The sequence below is a fragment of the Polypterus senegalus genome, chromosome 3 (genome assembly GCF_016835505.1).
Source record: "Polypterus senegalus isolate Bchr_013 chromosome 3, ASM1683550v1, whole genome shotgun sequence".
Taxonomy (NCBI): domain Eukaryota; kingdom Metazoa; phylum Chordata; class Cladistia; order Polypteriformes; family Polypteridae; genus Polypterus; species Polypterus senegalus.
The window spans coordinates 196196262-196210345 of NC_053156.1; positions in this window are offsets into that span (position 1 = coordinate 196196262).

Genomic DNA, 14084 nt, shown 5'->3' on the forward strand with positions numbered 1-14084 from the left:
CTGACTGCAATTACTGGATAAAATGTTAGAAAGAATTATTTATAATCAATTGGTTGATCATCTTATCTTCAATTATTTATTTGAAATCTATCAATTTGGTTTTTGTTGTTTTCGTGGTATTGAGGCAGCCCTCCTGAAAGTATTTAATGACATTTCTCTAATTACTGACTCGTGTGGGGCTGCAGTCCTTGTTCTCCTGACCTTTCTGAAGCTTTTAATACTATTGACCATGAGATCTTGCTGTTGCAGCTTGAACACCTAGTGGGGGGCTCTAAACTGGTTCAGTTCATATCTTACTGGTAGACACTTTTCAATGTCTTTCAATTCGTCTTACTCATCTACTGCTCCTGTTAAATGTGGTGTTCCTCAGGTACCCATTATGAGTCCTGTTTTACTTTCTATATTTCTTCATCTTTTAGGACCTATTTTCAGAAAATGTAATATTTCTTTTCAATGTTATGCTGATGATACACAGGTACATATTCCTGTTTGTAACTGCAATTAATCGGTTGCACAATTATCTTTTTAAACTAACATCATGGATGGCAGACAATTTCCTTGATCTCAATCAAAATAACACTGAAGTGCTGATAGCTTGTTTTCCAATTGGTTTCAAACTTCTCTGCTCTTTCGCTGACTTTTTGCAAACCTCAACTCCATAATCCTGGCGTCATTTGTGACAGTAACCTCTCTTGTGAGAAAGATTAACTCTGTAGTCAAGAGTTGCTTTTTCCAGCTTTGTCTTTTAGCTATGGTCAAATCTTATTTATCTCCTAGGGATCTTGAGGAAGCTGCTCATGCTTTTATCTTTTCTCAGCTTGATTACTGAAACTCGTGCTATTCTGGGATCAGCAAATGCCTGATACGGAGGTTGCAGTTGGTTCGGAATGCTCGATTCTGTTTCTCTAATATTAGCTTTTTTACACTTGCTGCCTCCTAGTTTCAGTAATAACTTTAAGATTTTGTTGCTAGTTTTTAAATCACTACATGGGTATGCTTCTGTCTGTTTATCTGAACTGTGTGTTTTATACCAGCCATCCTGAGATCTTTGATCTACTGGTCAGTTGTCTTTTATTGTTCCTTGTACTAAGTGCAAAACTAAGAGGGACACGGTTTTTGCAGTCTTAAACAAAACATGCTTTTTTCTTAAAAACATTGGAAAATTAAGGAATTGTCTAAATACACAAGATACTGAGAAATTCCATCCATTATCCAACCCGCTATATCCTAACACAGGGTCACGGGGGTCTGCTGGAGCCAATCCCAGCCAACATAGGGCACAAGGCAGGAAACAAATCCCAGGCAGGGCGCCAGCCCACCGTAGATACTGAGAAATTAATTCATGAATTTATTTCTAGTAGTATAGAATACTGCAATGTCATGTTCATTGGCTGTTCAAATCTTTCTTTATACAGCTTTCAATTTATTCAAAATGCTGTAGCAAAAATTATTATAAGAACAAGAAAATATGAAAACATAACCCCAGTTCTTAAGTCCTTATACTGGCTTTCAGTTACGTTTAGAACAGATTTCAAAATCTTCATTTTACATATACATCTTACAAAACAGTCTTTATTCCTTAATACAAACATCTTGTCTTTTTCAGAAGAAATATATAAGGAAAGACATGTTAGGCATGAGTGCACAGAAACATATTTTATTAACTTAGTATTTACTTCCATATAAAAGCATTTTAAGGGTGGTAAGGAGTATGCCCCACTGACTTCCGTTCGCCTAGTTAAGCATCATAAAATGATTGTTCTTTGTTCTTATGAGAAGTAGACATGTTCCTGCACATGTGTTGTTTAAATCAGGCTTCAGGTCCAAATCCGTGTAACTGATTAAATCGACATGCTGTAACTGATTTAATCCTTTGTCATTGTTACAAATCCTTGCAAGTACCTTATTTATTTTAACAACGTCTTTTCAAGTTACAAAAGATGACATTTTTTTATGATGTATTGTGTGTGTGATCGACATATGTACAAATGCATTTTTACTTTTAATTTAACATAGTGGTCAACAACATTATTAGGTAATTAGTTAATTAAAGTTTGAGTTCAGTAGCAAATTTCTTTAGCCACCAAAAGTATTGGCAAGCATCTGAAAATAGTAATAATGAAGTATTTTTTCTTGGACACAGATCGACTTTGTTGTTTCTTAGTTTGTAGCACAGTTTATCAAATTTTTAACCATGCCTGATAAAATGTAAAGGGCATTGATATCTTTGTCATTACTGTAATAAAATTGTGTAATATACTAAATTATTTTATTTTATTTATTTATTTTTACTTTGATTTATGCAGGGACGATTCCAGTTTGGCACAAAGACAATTCTTCATGTCGTCAGTTCGCACACTTTTTGATGGTCCGGAATTTTTCGGGTGATTTTCTATGTAATAATCTTATTATTATTAGTCTGATTTATTCTTTCTTTTCTTCTATTTAATGTTTTTGTATACCCTGTGTTTATTTGGTTATTGTTCCACGCAGAAACTATTTGTATCATTTTGTTTTATGTGCCTTGAGCATGGAAAAGGTTCTCTCTCTCTCTCTATATATATATATATATATATACTGTATATATATATGTATATATATATTTGCTAGCAAAATACCTGCACTTCGCAGCGAAGAAGTAGTGTGTTAAAAAAGTTATGAAAAAAAAAGGAAACATTTTAAAAATAACGTAACATGATTGTCAAGTTACATTCCGTGTTTGTCAACTGTTGTAAAGATAACAGGTTTCATTCATCGAAGTGTTCACTACCCAAATCGGTACTCGTGAATCTAAAATGTTTAACAGGCATTCCCGGTATTAAGTTGTGGATTTGCCTGTGAATATTTAGCGGCAGCGTGTCTATGAACTTGTGGAATTGCCTGTGAGTATTTAGTGGCAGTGTCTCTATTAACCTGTGGATCTGCCTGCGAGTATTTAGTGGCAGCGTGTCTATTAACTTGTGGATTTTTCTTCGAGTATTTGGCAGCAGCGTCACGTAGTTGTTTCCATCTAGCTGCATCAAAAAATGTACCACAATGTCTGACATGCCTTCTTTTTACTGTTTTCTCACAGCTTGGATTGCTGCTGTCATAATAGGTTTGAGTTTCATGGTTTGTTTCAATTACGACAGTATTTGCGGGACTTGTGTTGAAGTGACATTCGGCATCTGTCAAGCGTTGTAAGCATACAACCGGTTTCATTGATAACTTTGCATCCAACTTTTGAGAGTTGAAACATTCAGAAACATCAAAGTGTCCACTACTCAAATCGTCACCCGTGAATCTAAGATGTTTAAGAGGCATTGGCAGTTCTCCAAAGGTGTAAAATATTTGGCCATTTCGGCACACTTGAAAGCGACAACTGAACAATTCAGCGGCAGCCATCAACTCATATGCAGAAGCATGGGTGAAGGGCTTAAGCATTTCACTCTTATAGTGCTCCTGTGTAGTATAATTATGTCCTGTACCGTCATCAGTCCACACGTTGAACCTGTCCCAGTCACTCAATACATAAGACACAATGTTCCTCCGGATATCAAGAGTGAGCCTGATATGTCAGTGGAATATGTAACACAGAGAATGTAAAAGGCAGGCGGCATCTCCGGGCATGGAAACCACTCAGTAAGTGAGTTCTTTGATCGATGGTGATCACCTAAATAGACATGTTAATGGGGGTACGGTTAATACGATAAAGGAAATGGGTACCTGAACAATGTAAAGTAAGTCTAAAATACCTACAGAATAACTATAATCGTAATAAACGAACAATAAAACAGCGGAGAAGCCGTGGATTAAATAAAAATGCTGTAGGTATCAGCAGGGAGACATGAATCCCATGGCAAAGCAAGGAAGAGAATGAAGAAACCAGAGCGACGGATGGCCTTATATAGGCAGGCAGCCAACTACGTGGGAGGCATTGGGATAGGGGACCCAACGCTGCCTTACACGGTGACCGAGCTGCAGGCTATGAATTTATATATGTATGTAAGTAGGATTCAGTTAGCGTTGGGAACCTGCGTACCAAATTTCTTGAAGATGGGCCCATAAGTAACAAAGACCTTTGGAAAGTTCAATATGGCGGCCAACAGTGGCGTCATACCACCGAAATAAGTACGTACATCGGTTTCGGTTAGCGCAGGGAAGCTGCCTACCAAATTTCGTGAAGAAGGGGCCATAAATAAGAAAGTTCAAAATGGCGGACATTGTCAACCGTTATGACCGTTAAGCGTAGAATTTTGAAATGAAACCTGCTTAACTTTTGTAAGTAAGCTGTAAGGAATGAGCCTGCCAAATTGCAGCCTTCTACCTACATGGGAAGTTGGAGAATTAGTGACGTTGGAAAGTTCAATATGGCGGCCGACAGTGGCGTCATACCACCGAAATAAGTACGTACATCAGTTTTGGTTAGCGCAGGTAAGCCGCCTACCAAATTTTGTGAAGATGGGGCCATAAATAAGAAAGTTCAACATGGCGGACGTTGTCGACCGTTATGACTGTTACGTGTATAATTTTGAAATGAAACCTGCTTAGCTTTTGTAAGTAAGCTGTAAGGAATAAGCCTGCCAAATTTCAGCCTTCTATCTACACGGGAAGTTGGAGAATTAGTGATGAGTGAGTGAGTGAGTGAGTGAGTGAGTGAGTGAGTGAGTGAGTGAGTGATTGAGTCAGTCAGTCAGTCAGTCAGTCAGTCAGTGAGGGCTTTGCCTTTTATTAGTATAGATATACAGTGGACCCTTGACTTACAAACTCAATTCATTCGGGAGGGCTGGTTGTAACTCAAGTTGGTTGTAAGTCAAGACTATTTTTCCCATAAGAAATGATGGAAATACCCATAACGCACTCCGAACCTCTCACAGCAACAATTACTTAAACTTTTCATAATAAAAAAGGGTTGTATAATGTGCATAATTTACCAAAACACCAATAATTTTTCTAATGTACTAACCAAAAAGTTATAAAAAGTGCCTAGCCTACCAGAAACAACAATTTCATACTGTACTCACTCTTTAATTTGATATCTTTTGGCTGCAGGAAGGGAGGAGGAGGAGAATGAAACGGAAGGTGGTTATTGTTTAAAGCCTCCTTATGCAAATCTTTTCTTTGTAAAATTGTCGAGATGGTGAATTTCGACATGCTGTACATATTAGTGAGATCGGTCACATGAGCACCACTCTCATATTTCCGCACAATTTCCTTCTTCGTTTCGATTGTGATCGCTGTTTCTCAAGTTAATCATGACAGTAGTCGAGCACTCAGTTCAAAGCTGGTCGTGTTGTGAACTGCTGTAATACACTCCAAAGCAAGCCGGTGCTGACTCAGCCTGATGACATCATCATGTGACGCGCCAGCCCACTAGCTAACATCCCGTAACAATCGCTTTCTTTACCTTCGTTACCTTCTCTTCCTTCCTTAGCAATTATGCGTCTTGCTTGCCATGGACTTAGTTAATTATATATATAGATAAATCACTGCACTGACCGAAATTACTTCCACAAACACATGTATCTGGGTTCCGACTGACGCTTATGAACGCTCTCGGCTGTTTGTTTACAATCGCACAAGCGGATACACATGACCGCATTTGGGTCGTAATGCAAGATGTTGGTCATAAATCAAAACAAAAATTTTGGTCGTAAATCAAGTTGTTTGTATGTCAGGCCGGTCATATATCAAGAATCGACTGTATATATATATATATATATATATATATATATATATATATATATATATATATATATATATATTTATATATATATATTGTAATTGATGGCCGGCAGCTCAACATGGCTGGCACGCCCAAAGAATAGGGGAAGGCATTTACTTTGGGACACTGCCTCATCCAGGATGCTAGATGGTTATTTCCCTGCAGCATAGCGGTCTCCCGGATTCCCGCAGGGCACCATGAGATATGGAGTTTGGCTTCACAGCCCTGCTGGATACCGTGGGTGCCGCCAGGAGATGCTGCAGGGAGACAGGGGGATTTTTGCTTTCCTTATTGCCTGTCAGTACTCCCAAGTCATGGGGATGGAAGCCCCAAAGTACTTCCAGGCTGAAGAAAACTCAAGGCCTCCATTTGACCCGGAAGCACTTCCGGGTCAAGGTCTATATAAAGGACTGCTATCAAATTGTGTATTTCACAGTGCCAATTAAGTGTGGTTATTGTAGTTATTATTGTAATTATTAGTATTACTTACCTGTGTATGGTGGTTGGGGTGATTACAGGCACTATTAGAGAAAGGGAAAGAATTAAAAACTTTTTTGTGCTTTTACTTGGTGTCCTGGGCATTTGTCTGTTGGGTCAGAGGAGCGACAGCGCCCTCTAGTGTCACAGTATATAATGTATTATTATTTAAAATGCACAAAACAACCACTTTTGTCTTTAATGTTTTTTATTTGAAACAAATACTTATGATACATTTCAAACGCACAATAATAAAAAGCACAAGATAAAAACACTGAAGGTTTTTAAAGTTGGAATAGTAAAAACTGTTGGTCCAATATCTCCAAGTTTAGCACTCTTCTCAGTGCAAGATAACCATTTGGACAATTTTACAGATTTCTTTGTTTCTGAAGGCAGCATAACAGGACAAAATTTGCAGCACTTGGAGAAATTAATTGAAGAAAAGCTTGCACTTTTGCTGTTAAAATTAGAAAAAAAATTTGTGTACCATCTATTGCCATTTTTGAGCTGGTGAATGAGTTGCAGTATTTACAGTAAGTTCTGCATCTGTGGCTGCATCAACTGATATTCTTGCCAGTTTCTTCAATCACCATAATCTTCATGTTGACCAGTCCCTTATTAATAAATTATGTAATACTTTATGCAATGATAATCCTTTGTTGAAAGCATTACGAACAGATGGCCAACTAGCCACTATTTTTTTTTAATTGGTGTTATTTAGAAGCAGATTACATTCCATACAGTCATGTCAAACTTAATGAGGCAAAGCAAAATTCAACCCCCACCCAAGAGAAAGAGAAGAGAGCTAATGACAAAATTCTATTCTTTAAAAGGAACAAGAAAGGAAGGGTATCCTTTTCCCCAAAATAGAATTTTGTAGCCCCGACCGGGTCCCACACGGGATATTCCAGCATCGGGGCGCCGCCTGCCGGTGGCCACGGGTCCCTACAGGGCTGGGCTTCCAAGCCCTGTACCCGAGGCCCCCAACATAACCAAGACGGGTGCCCCCTCGCGGTCTGGAGGAGGCACAAGCCCTCCTCTGGTCCTTCTGGGCATCCCGGCCGGGGACCATAGAAGATGGATGCAGAATTTACATGTATCACTACTGACCCACTAAAATCTAAGTTCAGGCAGCAACTAGATCTCCGCTGTGAGAGTTTTCAAAAAGAAAGGTAGGGTACAAGAAAGAAAAATCAAGAGCATCAAGGCTGCCATTGACAAGATGTGTGACTTATATAGCTCTACACTTTCGAAATTTAGTTTTATTTGTATAGCACGATAAACAAAATGTTAGATCATTTCAAAGTTTTACAGAGATTTGGGCTAAAGGTGCTTTTCATGAGATAGTGTTGAACTGGGAGGGGAAGTGCTTTTCTGAAGATTTCAATTTCTGTAACATTTCCATACAAGATTCTATATAAACAATATAGTTATGTGTTTAACAAAGCTGTAACAAATTGCTGCACTTAAGGATTTGTGTTTTTGTGAGGCTTTTTTAATTGGCTAGACCAGTAGGCTTTATTATAAAGCAAAACTTATGTTTGGGACAAGAACAATTTATTTTATAGTTTAATTACCTTTTACTACTGTGCAAGCAAATCTAATGTCTCAGTGCCAGCTGGCTAAGTAATGTGGGGTGTTGTTGTTACTGATGTGTATTGTTTTAAGGTAGAGAAGCATGTCCTACATATTTATAAGAGAAATAACTGTAAGGTTGTTCTGTATCTTTTTGCTGCAGAATAACAGTATTGAAATGACAAGAGCTTGCATTCTAATAGCACTTGTCGTTTACCTGACTGAGGACTTTGCAGACATTATAAAAGAGTACCTTGTAAGTATGCAAACACCTGTGTATTGTAAAAGGTATGCTTTACAGAGCCAAATTTTTCAAACTTTTTTTTATTCCACGGACCAGAAAACTGTAAACATTTTCCCACTTGTTTATGTGGGTTTACTCCAGCAATCCAAAGACATAGAAGTTAGGTGAAGTGAAGAAGCAAATTTGGCCATGTGATCTTTGGGTGTTATGAGCTTGATTGTCTAGCTTGTCTGTGCCCAAACATTAGCTGGCTCCTTGTTCAAGGTGTCCCCAGCCCAGCGTACTAAGTCACTAGATATGGGCATTGGATCACTTTGACCCCTGAAATTGGGATATATGTAGTCAATAATAATGCACGTGTTGGGTGTTTATATTATTGGATTAAGCCAAGATGGGGTTGAATGTCTCCCAGTCTTTTACAGAACATTTTGTCTAAATGACTATTATTATATTTGGAAAAATGTTTTTGAACATTTTGGAATACTATTTTAATGTGAAATGTAAAATTTAAAAAGTAAATGGGGAAAAAAAGCCCACCACCTACTGTGCTATTTTAGTTCTACTATTTAGGAACACCAGCTCTTACAGGATTTGAAGTGTATCACTTAATTTGAAGAGTAAATGAAACTGCTTGAATAGTTTTCTCAGTCATTTTTTCAGTAGTGAGTCTCTAGTCTATAAGCTTTATGTTCATATGTGATTGAGAAATTGGACATAAGACACGTGGGTGTACTGTTGTTGATGAATATTATCAAAATTTCTTAAAAGCATCAGTCACTGAAAGCCCACCAATTTACAGTTAGTACAAAAATTAACAAGAATTCTGTTTTTGCAATTATTTATACAGTACATATAAAAAGCAATAGTACAATTACATGACAAGTAATGGTGCAAAGTTCAGGCAGCTATACTAAAATTTTTGGCTGTGTGTGGAATGTTTTAGTAAAATAAAGGTTTACATTTATGGGCGCCTACGCTAACCTAACTACCAAAGCCTGAGAAGCAATTTACTCACTTTTAATTTTTATCTATTTTTATTATTGTTAAAAATAATGACTCAGAAACCAGAACTGAGAGAGAATCTGTTTTTGAAAAGAAATGCTGTTGCAATGTGCTATTGGTAATGATTTGTCTTGACATTTTTTCAAGGATATTGCAGACAGCCAGGTAGCCACGGACCAAATGACCATAGGGATATTCGTCATCATACATGAAGAAGCAGAACCCACCGATGACTTTCAAGATTATTCAAATTATTGAAGGTGTTGAAGGGATACACAAGCTACATGACATTGCAAATGCGTTTGCCATTTTGTTTGGTTTAGTGTATGGAGTGCATTTGAGCTACGTACAACATATGAGATACACCTTTGAGGTTCTGCAAAAGGTCAAGATGGAAGTAGATGGAGCCAAACTATCAAACAAGACCCAAGTACTAAAAAACAAACCGCTTTAAGTGACAGTTTAGGCATATAAGATGCAATAACTGTTGCACACCACAATTTTTTTCTTAACTATAGCAGCTAAAAGGAAAAATTTAAAGCACTTTTATTTTTGTGTAAAGGGACAGGCTTTTTTTTGCTGCCACTGTTAACTGTGCCTTCAGCCTATTTTCCTTGACTGCAGCAGTGTTATAATAACCAATATATTTTTAACATAATATTTTTTAATTGATATTATTGCTTTATGTGTATATATATATATATATATATATATATATATATATATATATATATATATATTCTCTTTAATAAAACCCCTGTGTGCCTCCAGGTGTCCTTGTGTGTGTGTCTTCTGGTGAAGTGTGCATGCGCGGGGCCACACGGCACGTGTTCTGTCTCTTCCTGTGCAGAGAGAGAGAGACACACACAGGTGCGTGCGCTCGAGAGACAGACAGACACACACAGGCATGCATGAGACAGACACACACACAGGCACGCGCGAGAGACAGACACACACACACACACACACACACGAGAGACAGACAGACAAACAAACACACACACTGGCGCGCCGAGACAGTCACACACACACACAGGTGCGCGCCAGACAGACAGACACACACACACACAGGTGCGAGAGAGAGAGACAGACAGACACACACACACGCACGTGAGAGACAGACACACACTCACACACACAGGCCCACGAGAGAGACACACACACACACAGGTGCGCGCATGCATTGTTGCAATGTTATTTTTCTTGGTTGTTTATTAAGTCATAAGGCTATAGCGCGAACTCTTGCTGTGTTAGTTTTCTCTGTTGTTCAAGGTTTTCTTAGTGTTATTCAGTGTTTTTACATTTAGTTTACTATTACGCTGTGCATTCAATGGTATAATTAACTATATTTGTGCTTAAAAAATTAAAAAAATATATATTTACATACAGTTCATACGGTCTTGAACAGATTAATTGTATTTACATACAATCTTTGGGGGAAATTACTTTGGTTCCACTGTATTGTCAGACAAAATTACAGGCATTTTATGGAAAAACAAACCAGTATTACTGAGAGAGAAAATTAAAGGCACACAATACACTGACGCATATTACAGCAACATACAAGGTCCCTTGCAGACTGTTCCTACTAATGTTTATGTACTACTGTTCTTGCGTTATTGTAACGGGCTTAATTTCTAGTATATATATATATATATATATATATATAGCTTTGCATTTTGTTGAATGAATTTGTAAGCAGTTTTGTTAATAAATTAAGTTTAAATTGCATTTTATGTAAGTGAATTGTGGGAAAATATATATTTTGTTAAACCAACTAAATAAAAAAAGTCAGTATTAAATAGATCACTTTATGGACACTACTCAAAATAGTTCCATTAGTAAAGTAAAGACAAAATGCTGTGATGTTACTTTTACGTAAGTCCATTTAGTTTGCCAAACTACTAATACAGTAGATATATATTGGAGTTATTAAATCCAGCAAAGTAAACAATGTTGAGGTTGTGTTAGTTTAGTTTGTTGAGCATAAAAAAATCCATTTCATCTAACTTGACCACATTATGTTGACTGAGTGTAATTCATTTAGGAAAACAATTCTACAAAATATTCACAATTCACACAACTCAGTTTTGTGGAAATTGATGACATAACACAGTTAAGTAAATTCAGCAAGAAATTTTTTGAGTGCAAGAAATACATTTTCGTTGTTGTTGTAATAAAATAGATTTAGTCAGACATTGAGTAGATGCTTAGAATGCATGATTGACACAAATTACAAGATTGTACTTGCAGGGAGCCCAATTAATTTAACAGAAGAAACAGAGCTGTTAAAGTTTTTTGTTTTTTTTTGCTTTGAAATTTTATTCATTTTACTGCAATCATTCCTTACAAATCAATCAATTTTTACAAAAAGTAGGATTAAGAACAAGTTGACCCCCACCCCAGAGAGGGATGGAGCAAGGCCAATGGAGTAAAACTTAAGGCTTGTAAACATACCTAAATTGATGAGCTTGATAAGCCAATAGAGATGGATGGAGAAGAAAAAGAAATGCAGAAATAATTGCTTCCTCTGTGCTTTAAGAGCTTATTCTAAAATATTACTGATTAGATCCTGTCATGTTTTGAAAAAAAATCTGTACAGATCCTGTAACTGAGTATTTGATTTTTTCCAATTTCAAATAGTATAGAACATCCGTTTCCCACTGACTTAAAAGAGGAGAGTTAGGATTCTTCCAGTTTAGCAAAATAAGTCTACGTGCCGAAAGTGTAGTGAATGCAATCAGTTTGTTTGTCCTTCTCCACTTTAAACCCATCTGGAAGAACCCCAAACACAGCTTTTAATGGGTTAGGAGGGATTGTGAGACCAAGGTTGTCTGAAAGGTGATTAAAAATTTTGGTGAATGATGTTAATTTGGTTCAGGACCAAAACATGTGACCCACTGAGGCTGGTACTTGATTGCAGCGTTCGCAGGTTGGATCTTGCCTTGGAAAATTTTGGAGAGTTTTAGACGAGACAGATGTGCTCGCTATATAATTTTGAGTTGAATAATTGTATGCTTTGCGCATATGGAGCTCGAGTGAATTCTCTGCATTGCTATTTTCCACTCCTTTTCTGATATATTGATTAAGAGATCTTTTTCCCAGTGTCCTCTTGGATCTTTGAAAGGGAGGGACTGTAAAATAATTGTATATATTGCAGAGATGGTGTCTGAGTCCTTGAGATTGAGCAATATTTTTTCCAGCAAGGACAAGGATGCAAGATGAGGAAAATCAGGCAGGTTCTGTTTAACAAATTTCCTAATTTGAAGATAGTGAAAGAAATGTCTAGCTGGAATGTTAAATTTGGAATGTCATTGTTCAGCAAAATTTTGTTGATAAAGATCTTTATGTTTAGATAGATAGATAGATAGATAGATAGATAGATAGATAGATAGATAGATAGATAGATAGATAGATAGATAGATAGATACTTTATTAATCCCAAGGGGAAATTCCCATAATCCAGCAGCAGTATACTGATACAAAAAAAAATATATTAAATTAAAGAGTAATAAAAATGCATGTAAAAACAGACAATAATGTTAGCGTTTACCAAACCCCCCCCCCAAGGGTGAAACTGAAGAGTTGCATAGTGTGGGGGAGGAACAATCTCCTCAGTCTGTCAGTGGAGCAGGACAGTGACAGCAGTGTGTCACTGAAGCTACTCCTCTGCCTGGAGATGACATTGTTCAATAGATGCAGTGAATTCTCCATGAATGACAGGAGCTTGCTTAGTGCCTGTCGCTCTGCCACAGATGTTAAACTGTTCAGTTCATTCCTACAATACAGCCTGCCTTCCTAACAAGTCTGTCCAGGTGTGAGGCGTCCTTCATCTTCATGCTGCCTCCCCAGCACACCACCGCGTAGAAGAGGGCATTCGCCACAACCGTCTTATAGAACATCTGCAGCATCTTACTGTAGATGTTGAAGGACGCCAACCTTCTAAGGAAGTATAGTCGGCTCTGACCTTTCTTACACAGAGCACCAGTGTTGGCAGTCCAGTCCAATTTATCATCCAGCTGCACTCCCAAGTATTTATAGGTCTGCACCCTCTGCACACAGTCTCTTCTGATGATCATGGGGTCCATGAGGGGCCTGGGCCTCCTAAAATCCACTACCAGTTCCTTGGTCTTGCTGGTGTTCAGGTGTAAGTGGTTTGAGTTGCACCATTTAACAAAGTCTTTGATTAGCTTCCTATATTTCTCCTCCTGCCCACTCCTGATGCAGCCCACAATAGCAGTGTCATCAGCAATTTTTTGCACGTGGCAGGACTCCGAATCGGACTGGAAGTCTGATGTATATAGGCTGAACAGGACCGGAGAAAGTACAGTCCCTTGTGGCACTCCTGTGTTGCTGACCACAATGTTAGACCTGCAGTTCCCGAGACGTACATACTGAGGTCTGTCTGTAAGATAGTCCATGATCAATGCCACCAGGTGTGAATCTCCTCCCATCTCTGTCAGCTTGTTCCTAAGGAGCAGAGGTTGGATGGTGTTGAAGGTGCTAGAGAAGTCCAAAAACATAATTCTAACAGCACCACTGCCTCTGTCGAAGTGGGAGAGGGATCGGTGTAGCATATACTGTAGATGATGGCATCCTCTGCTCCCACCTCCTCCTAGCTTGTGACTGGGGTGATAAAAGCCTCAGGACTCTCCCCTGTTCCAGGCTCAGGTTGAAGATGCGCTGTAGAGGACTCCCCAGTTCCAGCTCACAGGGCTTCAGCAGTCGTGGCGATACTCCATCTGGACCCACTGCTTTGCTGGCACGAAGTCTCCTCAGCTCTCTGTTTTACCTGTGCTGCTGTAATTGTGGGTGGGGATGTCTCTCCTATGCTGGTATCAGCAGAAGGATGGTTGGAGGATGCAGTACTTCGAGGTGAGCGTGGGTTAGGGTGGTCAAACCTGTTAAAGAAGTTGTTCATTTGGTTTGCTCTCTCCAAGTCTCTCTCAATGGTGGCACCCCGCTTCAAGCTGCAGCAAGTGATGATCTTCATCCCATCCCACACTTCCTTCATGCTGTTATTCTGCAACTTCTGCTCCAGCTTTCTCCTGTACTGCTCCTTCGCCACCCTGAGCTGGACTC